At 43.5% G+C, this 18,517-nt stretch overlaps 1 non-coding gene across 1 annotated transcript; it reads right to left on the bottom strand.

Moving 5' to 3' along the window:
- Positions 1-1,976: 1,976 nt before the first annotated feature.
- On the bottom strand, positions 1,977-2,051 carry Trnas-cga. Its single transcript has one exon. It is a non-coding gene; the product is annotated as a tRNA-Ser (tRNA).
- Positions 2,052-18,517: the final 16,466 nt, after the last annotated feature.

Below are 18,517 nucleotides of genomic sequence, written 5' to 3'. Positions count from 1 at the left end.
AAGTCCGCGGCGCCACACTGGCCGTAGCACACTTCGTCCTTTACAACGTACTTCAAGAATTCTGACATGTGTTGCTACAAAGATCACAACGCTTCGTCCGTAATACGGTATGTAATTTGTGAAGCAGCTGATGATAGACGACATTGTTGGCAAATGCTGTATCAAACCGTTTCAGAGTAGGGGAGAATGCTGTACCAGGACGATAACTAAGCAACACATTAGGTTTCCTGGTCGATGTTTGAAGCCAGGGAATCATTTTAGAATGACATGAAGGAACATGCATAAAAGACTGCCACTGGCAGTTTTTGTCATCTTCTTCCGTTTTTGTTGTTGTTGATACACTATACTATGTTTCGTGCAGCGTTTGTAAATATTACCAGCTCTACATATTTAAATTCTGTATAATACAGCAGGTGACAAAAAGTCACTGGATAGTGATATGCAGCCGGCCAGTGTGGCCGAGCGGTTCTATGCGCTTCAGTCTGGAACCGCGCGACCGCTACGGTCGCAGGTTCGAATCCTGCCTCGAGCATGTATGTGTGTGATGTTCTTAGGTTAGTTAGGTTTAAGTAGTTCTAAGTTCTAGGGGAGTGACGATCTCAGATGTTAAGTCCCATAGTGCTCAGAGCCATTTTTGATAGTGATATGCACATGTGCAGATGGTGGTAGTATCGCATGTCAACGGCCCTGCAGCAGTGGTAACACCGGTTCCCGTCAGATCACCGATGTTACAGCACTGCCGGGCTGGGCTAGCTCTTGGATGGGTGACCATTCGGTCTGCAGAGCGCTGTTTGCAAGCGGGGTGCACTCAGCCCTTGTAAGGCAAACTGAGGAGCTGCTTGATGGAGAAGTAGCGGCTCCGGTCTCGGAAACTGACATACGGCCGGGAGAGCGGTGTGCTGACCACATGCCCCTCCATATTAGCATCCAGTGACGCCTGTGGTCTGAGGATGACACCGCGGCCGGTCGGTACCGTTGGGCCTTCATGGCCTGCTCAGGAGTTTAGTTTTAGTTTAGGTAGTATCGCATACAAAACATGTAAAACGGCAGTATACTGGCGGAGATGTCATTTGTATCAGGTGATTCGTGTGAAAAGGTTTCCGATGTGTTTATGACCGCACAACGGCAATTAACGGGCTTTGAACGAGGAATGGTTGTTGGAGGTAGATGCATGGGACATTCCGTTTTGGAAATCGTGAGGAATTTCAATACTACTAAATCCACAGTGTCAAGCGCGTGCCCAGAACACCAAATTTCACGGGTTACCTCTCACCACGGACAACACAGTGCTCACTGGTCTTTGCTTAACGACCAAGAGCAGCGGCGTTTGCGTAGAGTTGTCAGTACTAGCAGACAAGTAACACTGCGTGAAATAACCGTAGAAATGAATGTGCACGAACGATGAACATATCAATTAAGACAGTGCGGCGAAATGTGGCGCTAATGGGCTATGGCAGCAGACGACCGTCGCGAGTGCCTTTGCTCAAAGACCGACGTCGCCTGCAGCGCCTCTCCGGAACTCATGACCAAGTCGGTTTGACCTGGTGAGATAAATCCCGATATCGGTTGGAAAGACCTCGTGATAAGGACTTCAATATGGCACTGTGCAAGCTGGTGGTCGCTCCACCACGGTGAAGACAATGTTTACGTGGAATGTGATGTGAAGGTCGATGGCAGCATGTCATGACCTCACACAAATGCAGGACGCTTTACGATCAGTAGCCCTGGGATTTGCAGTGGGATGATAGAGGGTAGCACGAGTGGGGTGCTTGTAGGAATCTGGAACATTCTATAATAATTAATACTGGAATAATTTAGTAAATAACGTTTACTTAACTTTGTCCTGCTATTGCACTCCAGGAACATAACTATTGCACTCCAGGAACATAACTAATAACAACTATCTTCCAGAATGAGATTTTCACTCTGCAGCGGAGTGTGCGCTGATATGAAACTTCGTGGCAGATTAAAACTATGTGCCGGGCCGAGACTCGAACTCGGGACCTTTGCCTTTCGCGGGCAAGTGCTCTACCAACTGAGCTACCCAAGCACGACTCACGCCCCGTCCTCACAGCTTTACTTCTACCCGCGAAAGGCAAAGGTCCAGAGTTCGAGTCTCGGCCCGGCACACAATTTTAATTTGCCAGGAAGTTTCATATCAGCGCACACTCCGCTGCAGAGTGAAAATCTCATTCTGGAAACATCCCCCGGGCTGTGGCTAAGCCATGTCTCCGCAATATCCTTTCTTTCAGGAGTGCTAGTTCTGCAAGGTTCGCAGGAGAGCTTCTGTAAAGCTTGGAAGGTAGGAGACGAATGACTGGCAGAAGTAAAGCTGTGAGGACGGGGCGTGAGTTGTGCTTGAATAGCTCAGTTGTTAGAGCACTAGCCCGCGAAGGGCAAAGGTCCCGAGTTCGGGTCTCGGCCCGGCGCACAGTTTTAATCTGCCTGGAAGTTTCAACAACTATCTTTCTTGAATACAAATGACTCATTAACAAACATTAACTGGATTATACAACAAGGAAGATAACATAATTCTGGTATTAAGTGCGTAATACATGCGCGAACTAGTGGCTGCTAACCTAGCGAGCTGAAGGCTATTCTAATCGTACTTCGCTCACGACCTGTAGCTGACTCGGACGTGCGATTTGCAAGTCTCTGTCCGTTCATACGGCGGCGCTGCAAGCGTCAGCGAGTCCAGAGAGGTTGCAAGTGCTGGACCGCTATCGACTATCGCAAACTCTAGAGTGGTGTCTAATGTTGACACCACAGAATGGACTCTGTCCTCTGGTACAACTGAACCGGTCATGTTCGGCTATTTGGACTTGTTTGAGAAAACAACGATGTCATGTCACCGGGCCACAACTGTTTGCGACTGGCTTGTCCAAGATTATAGTCATTTCGAGCGAATGGTTTGGCCACCCACATCGCCCGAGATGAATCCCACCGGACATTTATGGGACACAAACGAGAGATTAGTTCCTGCTCAACGTGCTGCACCGGCAACACTTTCACAATTATGGACGGATATAGAGGAAGCATGGCCCAATATTTCTGCAGGGGACTTCCAACTACTTGTTAAGTTCATGACACGTCCAACTGCTGCGCTACACCAGGCAAAAGGAGGAGCGACAGGATATTCGGAGGTGTCCCATGGCTTATGTTACCTCAGGCTAAATTAAGGCTATGTGGATGATTGTTTTAATTCTTCAGCTACAGAATTTTGTGGTGAGTAAAGTTAGGATATTTTTGAAAATAGTTACATAACTTGTGGACAGTTATACCATACTACGTTAGTCAGGCACTTCTACCTTGAAACAGTGTTCTACCGTGCAACACGTGCTACCCGCAAATTAACTGAGTTTCTTGAATATATTCTACAATTTCCCTTGTCTTGAGAATGGGAATTTGTGTTTCTTTAAATTTGCTTGTATTTCAAATGCATACAGCTTGTAACTAGGGCCGTGCGGGTAGCCGCGCGGTCTGGGCTGCCTTGTCACGGTTCGCGAGGCTTCCCCCGTCGGAGGTTCGAGTCCTCCCTTGGGCATGTGTGTGTGTGTGTGTGTGTGTGTGTGTGTGTGTGTGTGTGTGTGTGTGTGTGTGTGTTGTCCTTAGCGTAAATCAGTTTAAGTTAAATTAAGTAGTGTGTAAGCTTAGGGACCGATGACATGAGCAGTTTGGTCCCGTAAGATCTTACCACAAACTAACTAGTTTTTGATAATGCTACATTTTAATTTAATTTCACTTACTGATTATTGGTGTGTAGTGCAGTAATAATGTGACGTATAGGCTACTAAATAGAGTACCGACAATATTTTCCATATTACAACACCTTTTGTTTCTAAGTATGTGACAGTATTGTAGCTGGGAACAAATTCTCATATCTCGAAAAATTTACCTTGTCCAGAGTAATTTGTGTGGCTTCAGAAGAAGGCTGCACCACACAGAAAATGAATCCTATCATTTCAAAATGGAATAAGAAAATATATTAAACTTCTATTACAGTGCGAAAGTTTGAAAAGCGTTCCCACGTATGGCCACTCCTCCAACTTGACTGTGGGTGCTGTCTTCACTACCTTAAACATGGGATGTTACTCCTGTGTGGCAAAGGTGGAAGGCGAAAGACGAAAGCGCCTCCACAAGGTCATTATAGCCCTCATCGTATTTTTCTGCTTCTGAGGTAACATGTTTGAATAAAACGTGCATCACATGTTCATCAGTTTTAACGTAAGGTTTGAAAAGAACACCTCTTGTCAGAAATTATTTGCAGCTGACACAGTATCATTTCCTTCGAAGGGTTCTTTAGTTTTTGTACACAAATTGTCGTAGCAATACCTCACGTCGACCAAAAGTGGCACGAAGTATGATTATGTCTATAATGCGGCTCCACAAAGATATCTAACGTGAAAACAAGAGTATTATGGTGTAATTTGAAAATCAATTTGAGCAATGACTTCTCACTTTCAGTAGTCAGAATTACAAAAATACTCACTAGCTTCGACACTTAGGCTTCTTCTTTATCTCTCAAATAGTAATGTCTTAGCTCTAAAGGTGACGGACGGATGTCCGAATATACGCTTAACTGGAGATAAGACATGAACTGACTTCCAGAACTCGTAAAAGTGAGTGCTGCGTGACAAAGGAAGCACTAAAGAAAATAATTTGAAATATCAATTTTTTCTGGCATACAGTTATGATGGCACATAAAACATATATCCAGTTGGTGACAAATAATTGTGCCAACACTGACGTTCAGCCTCAGTATGTGAGATAAGTCTTTACTCAAGTGAAGAATACGAGCTTTTCAGCATCATATGTTTATGAAAAGGGCTCAATGAAGACGAACGCGAAAGTACTTCTGGACGAAGTAGATGCAGCGATATTTAAATAAGTAATGTGAAACTGCTTTACTTTTTCTGTTTACTTAGCTGAGACTTAAATGTTTTAGTTAATATATCTGAGAGTAATCGAAGCAATTGGTGTAGACAGTTCAGCGCTCCTGTGTGGAACTATGCAGGAAACCTAAAACTTTTTATAATAATGCTACAGTGTGCGTCTTCTGTCATAATATATTCTAATTGTTCTCATTTCGATTACTCTGTTAGCAAGAAATCACTAGAAATAGTAACTGCCGTAAAGTAGCTAACCATCCGTACACATCTTACTAACCCAAAGTGGCAGAAGTTATGTTGTACATCACATTGTAGCTTACTTTCGAATTTTCAAGACTGTCCGTTGCAGGAAGAGTCGGACAACATTTTACTTCATCCCACATACGGCTCGCGAAACAACCACGACGAGAAAATTGGAGAAATTAGAGCTCGTATGGAGGTTTATCGACAATCGTTCTTCCCTCGTACCGTATGGTTCAAATGGCTCTGAGCACTATGGGACTTAACTTCTGAGGTCATCAGTCCCCTAGAACTTAGAACTACTTAAACCTAACTAACCTAAGGACATCACACACATCCATGCCCGAGGCAGGATTCGAACCTGCGACCGTAGCGGTCGCGCGGTTCCAGACTGAAGCGCCTAGAACCGCTCGGCCACTCCGGCCGGCGTACCGTATGGAGGAGGAGACGTGGGAAGGGGAGGGGGGAGCGGGAGGCATAGGAGGATAATGGTACCAGCTGCCATATATACATAGTGATCATAAAGATCAACTTTCAAACCGCTGTAGAAATAACACCACTGGTCAGAATGACGTCAAATTGCAACGGAATATTATCGGAGAAGGGGGAGAACATATGACAAAAGAAAAAAAAATAGTATGAAAATTGATCAATAGATGGCGCTGTATGTGACAAAATACGTAAATGAAAGCACCTGTCATGCGCACGACCCATTGAAGGTGGTATAAACACGCCGGGGCCGGGTACACGGCTTTTCCTCCTTTCGCGTCTGCGACGTTCGCCATGACTGTCTCAATGCAGGATCGCGCTCTGCTTGTAAAGCTGTATTACAAGAATGATGACTGTGCACACATCGCCCTGCGGAAGTTTCGGACACTGAAGGGTTTGGAAAAAAGGCGTTGGTCCGATGACTGCCGTGTATCTAGAGAAAATGATTCGGAAATTCGAAAAGACGGGTTCTTTTGGTGTGCAACCTGGTACAGGGAGGGAATGAATTGATTCAAGGTCGGTGGAAGCAGTGGCCACAGCAGTGTAGGAAGAGACGAGTGGTGGTGTGCAAACGTGTAGTGCACGGAGAATTGCCCGAACATTGAACATACCCGTGAGCACAGTGCGTAAAATCCTACGAAACATCCTTCTTTGCAATTCGTTCTAAGTTATCCATGTGTACGAGCTGCTTCCTGTTGACCTGCCAGCAAGAGAGACCTTTGCTTTAGTATTTCTTGCTCGCATGTAAGTGGACAATGATTGGCCGTGGAAGATTTTGTGAAAAGACGAAGTCCACTTCCATCTGACAGGATATGTCAATACACGGAATTTACCGATTATGGGCAACGGAAAACCCATACGCAAATTAACCAGTACCACTTCATCCGGAAAAGGTCACTGTATGGTACGGGTTTACGGCATCATTTATCATAGGGTTATATTTTTTCGAAGAAACAGGTGCTTCCGGACCTGTAACCTGTACCGTCACTGGTAAGCGCTATAAGTGTCTTTTACTCAACCACGTCATTCCATCATTCCAGCCCTCCAACAGCGTGGGTATGTGGATGGGATCATTTTTATGCAAGATGGTGCACCTCTGAACATTGCAAATCGAGTTAAAGAGTTGCCGAAGCTCCATTTCGGAAGTGCTAGAATTTTCAGCCGCTATTTCCATACAGCCTGGCCGTCCTGATCATCTGATCTGTGTGAATTTCGGCTGTGGGGCTATCTGAAAGATGTGTTCAGTGTTCGGATTGCAAACTTAGCTGCATTGAAGGCACGCATTGTGCCACACATTGTGAACGTGACCCCGAAAATACTTCGATCAGTTGTGGAATATGCTGTTTCTCGATTTCAACTTGTTGCAGAAAACGGTGGACAGCATATTGATATTTTTTTGCGCCAGTCACACGGAAATTAATAATCCGATTTGATTTTGATTCATGCTTTTTAAGCGGTTTTTTGCCTCAGGGCACTTAAAAACCGATGTGACTCGTGCTTTCTATGCGGTTTGTGGCCTCAGGTCAATTAAAAACCGATGTGACTCGTGCTTTTTATGCAGTTTGTGACATCAGGATAATTAAAAACAGATTTTTCCCATCCGATGTGATATGACCATGGCGTGGTGGATGAGCTTACGTAACTAACAGTGCCACATCTGTACACCCATGTACGCGGAGTAGTACAGTTTGTTTAACGTAAAATGTACACCTTAGGCATTTGTAGTCGACTACTATTAAATTATGATGCTTACAGCGCCATCTATTTCTAAATTTTTTGACTATTTATTTTTCTTCTTCCCTACGTTTCCCCCTTCTCTGGTGTTATTTCTACAGCGGTTTGAAAGATTAATTTTAGTTATAATCACCCTGCACATACCGGGGTTTTTCACTAAATGTGTTTGCCTCTGTAAGTTACAAAGTAACAGGCGACGGAAATATTTATTGCGGTAGGTTACCATAAGAAACGTTACACTGTCTGGGGAGCTATCAACATAGTTTATTGTGTTATTATGCAAAGACTTACAGCAAAAAGATACTATTTTTTCAATGGAACAATAATTTTTTCTATCATGCACTGGAATCACAAACACTAGCTGTGTATACATCAGCTGAAATTACATTCCTATCACTTTTAGTTTGGGAGTTACAATCCTTCAGAGTTTCAGGGGCAGATACCACACACGCTGCGCATAATGCAATTCTCCTTCTAAATTTGGTGCGGCCGAGTTGTTTTGTCGCCGGTGTCACGGAGTGAGAATCCTCCTCGATGCGCTTAGACTGCCGACTGCCGCCACACACGGCCGTATACCCGACAGTTCGAGCCACACTAACAAACGGTTCTCAATACACCACAGTTGCTGACATCGGGTGACGATGGCATACACGAACAACGAGTACGTTGACAAGTTGCTGATGCTCGGCGAGTGTCGACACGCTGCCACTGAAGCAGCCATGGCGTACGCCGTGAGATATCCTAGGCGAAAAGCTCCGGCAGCTATTAGTTCTTACGTGCCGAACAACGACTCCGGGGAACAGGTAATGGGCTGCAGTATTAGACGAAGAACTGCAAGAAGTGAGGAGACAGAGGTGCTTGTTTTAGCAGCAGTACACCACGATCCTCATGTCGGCTTCAGAGCCGTTGCTGCAGTCGCTGGTGTCAGTCTCACATCTGTATGGCATATAATACACGGCCACACGTTTCACCCGAACCACCTGTCACTGACCCAGGAACCGCATGGGAACGATTTCCGTGCGAGAGCTACATTCTGTGAATGGGCCATGCGTAATTTCACGCTGGAGTCTTTACAAGCTGTTACGTTCTCTGACGGGTCGACGGTCACAAATTATGGTGCATTGAATCGCCATAACGTGCACTACTGGGACGCAGACAATCCTCGGTGGGTCGGTGGGTACGACCTGTTGACCGGAGGTGGTCTATTAATGTATGGTGTGGAATCCTTGGGGATACAATCATCGGTCCACCCTACTTCCCAGTTACACTGACAGTTGAGTTATATCGCGCGTTTATAGTCGACAGTTTGGGTGGTCTCCTTGAACATGTGTGTCTACACACGAGATTCCATATGTGGATGCAGGACGATGGTCACCCAGCCCATTCTGAGCGTGCTGTTGTGGAAGAACCAAACAACAGGTTTGCAGGAAGGTGGTTGGGGCGCCATGGTACTCATTCATGGCCCGCAAGATCGGTCGATTTAACACCATTAGATTTCTTTTTGTGAGGATATCTAAAGGAACGTGTTTATGTCACTGAGCCCACATCCGCAGATGAACTAAAACGGCGCATCGAGGACGCATGTTGCTCCGTGACACCGGCGATGTTACATCTCATCTGCAGATACTTTAGAAGGCGCATTGCATTGTGCATTCAGGAACATGGACACACATTTGAACATCTCATTTAAATCAACTTCCCACCACCAGAACATCTATCACCCACCTCACAGCCATGTATTATGTATAGCGTGTGGTATCTGGGTTGTAGCTCCCAAACTAAAAGTGATAGGAATGTAATTTCAATTGATGTATACACAGCTGGTGTTACTGATTCCAGTGCACGATAGAAGCAACTATTATCCATTTAAAAATACTATCTTTTTGCTGTAATTCTTTGCATAATAACACAATAAACTATGTTCATAGCTTCCTAGACAGTGTAACATTTCTTATGGTGACCTACCGCAATAAATATTTCCGTAGCCTATTACTTCGTAACTTACAGAGGCAAAAGAGGCAAAGACATTTAATGAAACACCATGTATATATATATATATATATATATATACACTCCTGGAAATTGAAATAAGAACACCGTGAATTCATTGTCCCAGGAAGGGGAAACTTTATTGACACATTCCTGGGGTCAGATACATCACATGATCACACTGACAGAACCACAGGCACATAGACACAGGCAACAGAGCATGCACAATGTCGGCAGTAGTACAGTGTATATCCACCTTTCGCAGCAATGCAGGCTGCTATTCTCCCATGGAGACGATCGTAGAGATGCTGGATGTAGTCCTGTGGAACGGCTTGCCATGCCATTTCCACCTGGCGCCTCAGTTGGACCAGCGTTCGTGCTGGACGTGCAGACCGCGTGAGACGACGCTTCATCCAGTCCCAAACATGCTCAATGGGGCACAGATCCGGAGATCTTGCTGGCCAGGGTAGTTGACTTACACCTTCTAGAGCACGTTGGGTGGCACGGGATACATGCGGACGTGCATTGTCCTGTTGGAATAGCAAGTTCCCTTGCCGGTCTAGGAATGGTAGAACGATGGGTTCGATGACGGTTTGGATGTACCGTGCACTATTCAGTGTCCCCTCGACGATCACCAGTGGTGTACGGCCAGTGTAGGAGATCGCTCCCCACACCATGATGCCGGGTGTTGGCCCTGTGTGCCTCGGTCGTATGCAGTCCTGATTGTGGCGCTCACCTGCACGGCGCCAAACACGCATACGACCATCATTGGCACCAAGGCAGAAGCGACTCTCATCGCTGAAGACGACACGTCTCCATTCGTCCCTCCATTCACGCCTGTCGCGACACCACTGGAGGCGGGCTGCACGATGTTGGGGCGTGAGCGGAAGACGGCCTAACGGTGTGCGGGACCGTAGCCCAGCTTCATGGAGACGGTTGCGAATGGTCCTCGCCGATACCTCAGGAGCAACAGTGTCCCTAATTTGCTGGGAAGTGGCGATGCGGTCCCCTACGGCACTGCGTAGGATCCTACGGTCTTGGCGTGCATCCGTGCGTCGCTGCGGTCCGGTCCCAGGTCGACGGGCACGTGCACCTTCCGCCGACCACTGGCGACAACATCGATGTACTGTGGAGACCTCACGCCCCACGTGTTAAGCAATTCGGCGGTACGTCCACCCGGCCTCCCGCATGCCCACTATACGCCCTCGCTCAAAGTCCGTCAACTGCACATACGGTTCACGTCCACGCTGTCGCGGCATGCTACCAGTGTTAAAGACTGCGATGGAGCTCCGTATGCCACGGCAAATTGGCTGACACTGACGGCGGCGGTGCACAAATGCTGCGCAGCTAGCGCCATTCGACGGCCAACACCGCGGTTCCTGGTGTGTCCGCTGTGCCGTGCGTGTGATCATTGCTTGTACAGCCCTCTCGCAGTGTCCGGAGCAAGTATGGTGGGTCTGACACACCGGTGTCAATGTGTTCTTTTTTCCATTTCCAGGAGTGTATATATATATATATAGGCGTGTGTGTGTGTGTGTGTGTGTGTGTGTGTGTGTGTGTGTATGTATGTATACATATGGTGATGAACAAAATTCGCGCACTCTAACTTCGCAGCGCAATTCCTCGCACACTGACAAAACGTCTCTTAAAACGTTTCGTACTGCACATATTTCGGGCAGTAAATGGACGTTAAAGATCGGCAATCTGGCAACACGGAAATGATATGTACGGTAACGATTCCTGTGTGTACCCGCCACCAATGGTCCCATCGATTAATACCAACTATTATTCTTGCCGCGTTCAGGTAATTACATTTCGTTAGGTCCTTACGTCATCAGCAGCACTGCTTCGTAAATAATTTAGATGGCACTATTGAGCAGGGTACACATAAAATAGGTCTGGAATTTAGTAGATGCAGTGGTGCGAAAAAACTCGCGTCCACGGCGTGTAAAAGGATTTCGTAAAAGCTGACCAATGAAGACGATTGTACTTCTATTTGTGTGTTCGTAACTGCAAATGTTTTACAGAAGACCCACTGTAGTAGCTGTATGACGATGTAGACGTCGGATACTGTACCACGCAGAATACCTTTAGCGAATAAATACAGAAAAGCTTCGATTGTGAATCGAGCCCTCAACCTCCTGTGTTCTAACCCAAAACATTATCCACTGCACCAACTAAACAGCAGTATTGCAGATGCTGACAGAGATAGTTACGTTACATGTAATTACAGTGTTGCCAGATTGCCAATCGTTAACATCCATTTATTGCCCGAAATACGCAAAGGACGAAATTTTGTGTCAGACAATTTTTTATTGCCAATATGTGGGGAACCGAGCTGCAAAGTCAGAGTGCGCGAATTTTTCTTCACCCTGTACGTGCGTCCGTTTGTGTGTACACGGTATAACAAAAAACACCGGTAAGCCTTTGGAACAGTTTGCTTACAACAAAACAAGAAAAAAAGTCAAGTAAACAATGGCTCTAAAATGTTTACCTTACGAGGTATGAGCGCTTGTTGAGTAGAAGAGAAGTGTTTCACACTAGCGAAGACGAACAGATGCTCATAGCTCTTAAAGTTATCATTTTAGACCCTATGTTTACTGGACGTTTTTTCTTGGTTTGGTCCATACTACCTCCTCCCATAATATTGAAAGCAAAGTCTTTGCAATAGAAGAGACGTAATTCATAGTATCGAAGATGAACAAGTACTCGTAGCTCTTAAGGAAGGCATTTTATTTGGTTACTGTTAATTAGACCTTCTTTTCTTGTTTTCGTGTAAGGAAACTGTCCCAAAAGCTTGTCGGTGTTTTTTATTTCTTCTTTTTTGGGACATCAAGTACATATGTAACAATGTGACACCTTTTTTGCTTTGTTTTCTGAGGATTATGCACACGAGCGTTGTGCGGTGGTATCCATTATGGATACTGTGGAAGCTCATGATTGCATACTAAATGAATTATAGAGCTAGACTACTGCGACCGGTCACTTGTGAACTAATTACTTATTCCCATTACTTTTGTTTCCATTTCCAGTCTCCTCTTCATAAGTTACACATTCATGTTAGTACCGAAGTTCTGGTACTGGAGGTTCCTTCTTGCGGCGGTATGGGTGTATCCATTATCACTGCATGTCTGCCGAAGAGTTAAGCGCTATTCTTTATCCATTACTCTCAATTTGTAAACACTGAGTGACAACAGAAAAAGGCCAGCGTCCAGTGTGTGAGAAAAACCAAACACACCCTGTCTCAAGAAGCGATCTCCTGTACATATAAGCACCCAACAACTTGTAACATGTAATATCCGCGTGCCCAATCTGGTTGTAGCCGTCTGTATACATATTTCAATAGAAATTAAATCTTTGATGCACAGTGGTGCTGATATTGGCGGTTGTTCGCAAGCACACCATCTCATAAAGCCTATCCAAAACACAAAATCAAGAACATAATTATCAATTACTACAATAAATCAGTTTTCCTATGTTGCCATTACTTTTCGTTTAGTAGTGTCTAGCATATAATTGTCATAAGTCGAAAGTTCACGAGTGGCCATCCCTAAACGTTACTGGTCAAAACATTATTGGTCAGGAACAGTAAAACTGTTTAACTCGCTTCCGCCGTGCTAGCGAGAAAACGGGCTGAGTGGCAGTTCTTCGAAAGCAGCCGGTCTGCGCATTGGCTCTAGCAAATACGGACAGCGTGGGCTGGCGAAACTATGGCGAACTTGCAAAGCTGGCCGGATGTACACTGCAACCTGCGAGCTTCTCTCTGTCGGTAGCAGAAACCGAATACTGCAGGATATTGTTTCCTACTCCGTCGTTTAAATTTCCATAATTATTGCACCACCAGGAGAGAATGTGACAACTTAATACGTTCGCATTGTTAATACGTTCGCATTGTTACAAGACCAAATATCTATACAATACCACGGAAAAAAGAAAAAAAGCATTGAATATACTGCTGACCATTGAAACTGTAACACGGAGAAGGATAGAAAATAACGAAATTTTGCTTATTGAGTGTATATAGCAGAGACAAAAGAATAGATATTTAAATTTGTACGTAATTTTAGGACCAACAAGATGCGACATTTAGCACACAGAACTCACACCATTGGCAGCAAAAACGGCTTTAAAATGAGTGGGCGGTGAATCGAACTGAGGTCGGAAAACATTTCAAGCTACTTCAGCTCTGCGCGAAAGCTGATCAATGGTAGTGGATGGCACAAGTTATCGTGCCAGTTTCTCGGCAGCCAGTGACCAGACGTTTTCATAGGCTTATGGAGTTGGAGGATGTGCTGACAGAGACAACATTCGAACATCCTCTGCAACGGGGTAGGTCAGAGCAGCACGGGCAATACGTGGTCTTGCGCTATCTTGTTGAAAGATAACGTCCTGGAGACCACGGAAATAGGGCACAGCCACTGGTTTTAGCAAGTCCAAATTACCGACTGTGCCAACCATAAGTAATCATACTGTGTACGCAGTGACACCCCAGACCATGACCGCCAGGTGCTGGATACAGAAGACAATGACGAATGTAGTGACCCAGCTTTAGTTCTCCACAGAGCCCTGACTTACTGGCTGTAGGAGAACTCCGACTCATATGAAAAGACTACACAGTGTCTCTCAAGTGACAGTGGTTTCGTTTGCCGTACCAGTGTTTACGGAATCTCCCTGCTTCCTCTTCAAAGGAAGCTGCAACGGCGCTGTGGTGACAGTGTTAGTACTGCTCCAGACTCCATCAAACTGTCGGTATGGATACATTTCAGCAAACAAGTCCATCTCTTGACTCGAGCTACGTGACATGACTGCAGGATCCTGCACTGTTGAGCGATCAAGACGTATGTTTTCTCGGGCGCTAGTCGTAAGAGGCCACTGAAATCTTGTATGGCATTGAGTATGGCCCTCAGATTCCACAATCGCATGACAGACCTGGGATCCCGCCCGACACACACAATGATATCGATCGACGATAAACCACGGTCTCGATAGGCGATGATCCTGCCTCAGTCCTGTTCCGACATGTACTTGTAGAAGTTTCTGCTTCTTACGCGATGCGTAACACGGTCTTCACTCAGACAACCAAAATTCAACTGCCGTTTCTAAATGACAAACCCGTGGCGTAATCTTTACCTGTACATGGTGGTAAGAAGCAGTCTGAAGAGCTTGTAATGTTGTTGCAGGGCAGGTTGTGCTGAGAAATAATTGTTCAGAAAAAATTCGACAACTTGCGTCGTTTCCGAGTTAACTAGCACTGAAGTTATCCAGTTAGTCCTTGCACACTCAAATTCAAGTGACCCGTTAAAGACGGTGTAGCCAAACGTGTCCTTCCCCTGATTTAATAAACCTGAACGAGAGAGCGATACAAAAATTTGACATGGGACGGTAGTGAGGATCGAACCCGAGTCAAAGGCTGAGCAGTCTTGTGCACTATCATCCACGCCATGAGAACAACTGACACTACTTCAGTATTAATTAACTCGGACACGGCACAGAATATCGAATGTTTTTCTTAACATTATTTCTCAGCGCAATCTATCCTGCAACATCCTTACAAGTTTTTTAGACTTCTTCTGACCACCCTATAGAGAACAAATTTAGATGGCGTTACTACTACCTATTTTGTGAAATTGCGCTACATGTAGATCATTTGGAAATCCAAATATGTACGCTTCATGTTAATATGATGACTATTCACTTGCCACCTCCATGTGTTGCAATTTTATAGCCAGCAATGTACACATGAAATAACAGGATGCAGTTATATAAGGTGAACATTAATAAAACCGACAAACGTTCTTAGGACATTTATTTCTCCATTTGCAGTCAGGATTCGTTCACCTTGTATAAAATTACGTACGTATTTAAACATTCTGGGATAATATCTGAAATAGTTTTCAACGGCTCATATAGATTGAACTTTTAACTGCGTAACCGTTTGTATGAAAATATTTAACAGAAATGAGAAATCTCGTAGGTAAGATTAATGCCTTCACCTATCCACACCTAGCGCTAATAAACTACTGTAGTGCTGTGTGAGACATTGCGTTGGCGACCAACAATCGTATTCAATTAAGAATGAACTCGCAAATTGCGATTATGGTTCCGCATCAGCTGTGAATTATTTCAGAACAAATGAAAATTTGTGCCTCTCCTAGACGCGTGCTCGGATAGCCGAAGTGGTTAAGGCTACCGCTCGCGTCAATTGGGAAATCCGGTTCTGAATTCCTGTCCAACACAAATTTCCATTTATTCTGAGATATTCAACAGCTGATACGGAACCATAATCGCAGTTTGAGTTCATTCTTAGCTCTAGTAAAACAGGAAGAAAAATTATCTTGGAAGATATTACTTCGTTAATTCAGTTCAACATCGCACTTTAGCGGATAATGGTCCATAATGCACTACATTGGGAAATAACTCAGAGTTATCATATTACTAGCAGTAAAGGACAGCAGCACATTGATAGATAACACTTTTATAGACCAAGACAGGTTTAAAAACATAAATTCTTGTCCTGTTGAGAATGGGCTTTTTGATCATGATGCTCAGCTAGTTACAGTATATGACATAGCTCCATTCAGTAATTCAAAACCACCCTCCAAAGTTGTGCGTTCAATTAATGACTCAACAATTAGAAATTTCAGAGAAAATCTTCTGGGATGAGGTGTACAAGGAACCTGATGCTAATTTAAAATTTAACTTATTTCATGATACACTTGTAAGAGAATTTGAAAACTATTTCCCCAAGAAAGTAGTTAAATCGAATTACAAGAAACCATGCAAAAAACCTTGGCTTACTAAAGGAATAAAAATATCTTGTAACCACAAAAGGGAACTGTAGCTAACAACAGGAAAGAGTAATGACCCAGAAACAGCCAAATATTATAAAAATTACTGTGCCACATTAAGAAAGGTTACTAAAAAGTCCAGAAGCATGTGCATCATGTCTGAGATTAATACCTCTGATAACAAAATCAAAACAATTTGGAACATTATTACATGGGAGACAGGACAATCAAGAGTATAGGATGATGGCATCACGATCAAAGCGAATGGAAACTTGATAAACAACAAACTAGAAGTCGAAAACATTTTGAATCATCATTTTCTAAATGTTGTAGAGAAAATAGGATCTAAATGTTCATTAGAAGAAGCAAGGCAGTTAATGGAAGAGGCCCTACCCACACCATTTGATACAATTGAAATTCCACCCACCTCTCCTGCTGAAATTGGGAAGATAATAAACTTTCTCAAGAATGAAAGATCACATGGAATTGATGGCATTTCCAGCAGGATAATAAAAGCTTATTCCCAAGAAATAAGTGGGATTCTTAGCCACATATGTAATAGCTCTCTGAAGCAGGGTATGTTCCCAGATAGACTGAAGTATTCCATTGTTAAACCACTGCATAAAAAAGGGGATATGTCTGATGTCAAGAACTACCGCCCAATCTCTCTTCTGACTGCCTTATCCAAAATTTTTGAAAAAGTAATGTATTGTAGATTATCTTCGCACCTTTGTAAAAATAAAGTTTTAACAAAATGTCAGTTTGGTTTCCAAAAGGGTTTTTCAACGGAAAATGCTATATATACTTTAACTAATGAAATATTAAATGCTCTGAGTAACCAGAAGTCACCCACTGGGATTTTTTGTTATCTATCAAAGGCTTCTGATTGTGTAAATCATGGAATACTTCTAGATAACCTCAAGTACTGTGGTATGAATGGGACAGTGCTCCAATGGTTTAAATCATACCTAACTGGAAGAGTGCAGAAACTTGAAATAAGTAGTTCACACAATATGCAAAAAACTGGTGATTTCTCAAACTGGGGAACAATCAAGAATGGAGTGCCACAAGGTTCGGTCTTGGGTCCTCTGCTGTTCTTAATATATATTAATGACTTGCCATTCTATATTCATGAAGATGCAAAGCTGGTACTTTTAGCCGATGATACAAATATAGCTATCACACCCAACAGACAAGAATTAACTGGTGAATTTGTAAACGATGTTTTTCAGAAAATCATTAAGTTGTTCTCTGTAAATGGGCTCTCATTAAACTTTGACAAAACACAGTATATGCAGTTCCACACAGTAAATGGAATGACACCACTGATAAATATAGACTTCGATCAGAAATCGGTAGCTAAGGTAGAATATTCAAAATTTCTAGGTGTATGCATTGATGAGGGGTTGAACTGGAAAAAACGCACTGAGGATCTGCTGAAACGTTTGAGTTGAGCTACTTATGCTATTAGGGTCATTGCAAATTTTGGCGATATACATCTTAACAAATTAGCGTACCATGTCTATTTTCATTCTCTTGTTTCCTATGGCATCATGTTCTAGGGTAACTCATCATTGAGTAAAAGAGTGTTCATTGCACAAAAGCGTGTAATCAGAATAATTGCTGCAGCTCATCCAAAATCATCCTGCAGACACTTTTTTAAAGAGCTAGAAATCTTCACTGTAGCCTCACAATATATATATATTCACTTGTGAAATTTGTTATTAACAATCCGAACGAATTCAAAAGTAATAGCAGTATACATGGCTACAACACTAGTAGAAAGAATGATCTTCACTATTCAAGGTTAAATCTAACTTTGGCTCAGAAGGGGGTAAATTATGCTGCCACGAAAGTCTTTTGGTCACTTACCTAATATCAACAAAAGTCTGACAGATAGCCACATAGCATTTAAAAGGAAATTAAAAGAATTTCTTAATGCCAACTCCTTCTACTCATTAGATGAATTTTTGGATATAATAAGTGGGTAATTTCCCCAACCCCACAAAAAAAAAAATAAAAATATTAAATGTCATGTAATATTTTGTGTAATGTAATATCTTATATAGACACATTTTATTAACCTGACACGTTCCACATCATTACGAAGTGTTGTATTCATGATGTATGGAACAAGTACTAGTCTAATCTAATCTAATCTAATCTACTAGGCCTGTAGCCACGTATGGAAGTGAAACATGAATGATAAACAGCTTAGATGGGTAGAGTGCGTAACTAATGAGGAGGTACATGCAATAGAATTTGGGAGAAAAGTAATTTATTGCACAACTTGACAAACAGAGGGTATCGGTTAGACAGGGTACCTTCTGAGACATCAAGAGATCATCAGCTTATACTGGAAGGAAGTGTGTGTGAGTGGGTGGAGGG

Source organism: Schistocerca piceifrons, chromosome 2 (genome assembly GCF_021461385.2).
Source record: "Schistocerca piceifrons isolate TAMUIC-IGC-003096 chromosome 2, iqSchPice1.1, whole genome shotgun sequence".
In the NCBI taxonomy this organism is placed as follows: domain Eukaryota; kingdom Metazoa; phylum Arthropoda; class Insecta; order Orthoptera; family Acrididae; genus Schistocerca; species Schistocerca piceifrons.
Note: the sequence above shows the minus strand (reverse complement) of the source record. Positions and strands in the feature narration are given on the sequence as shown.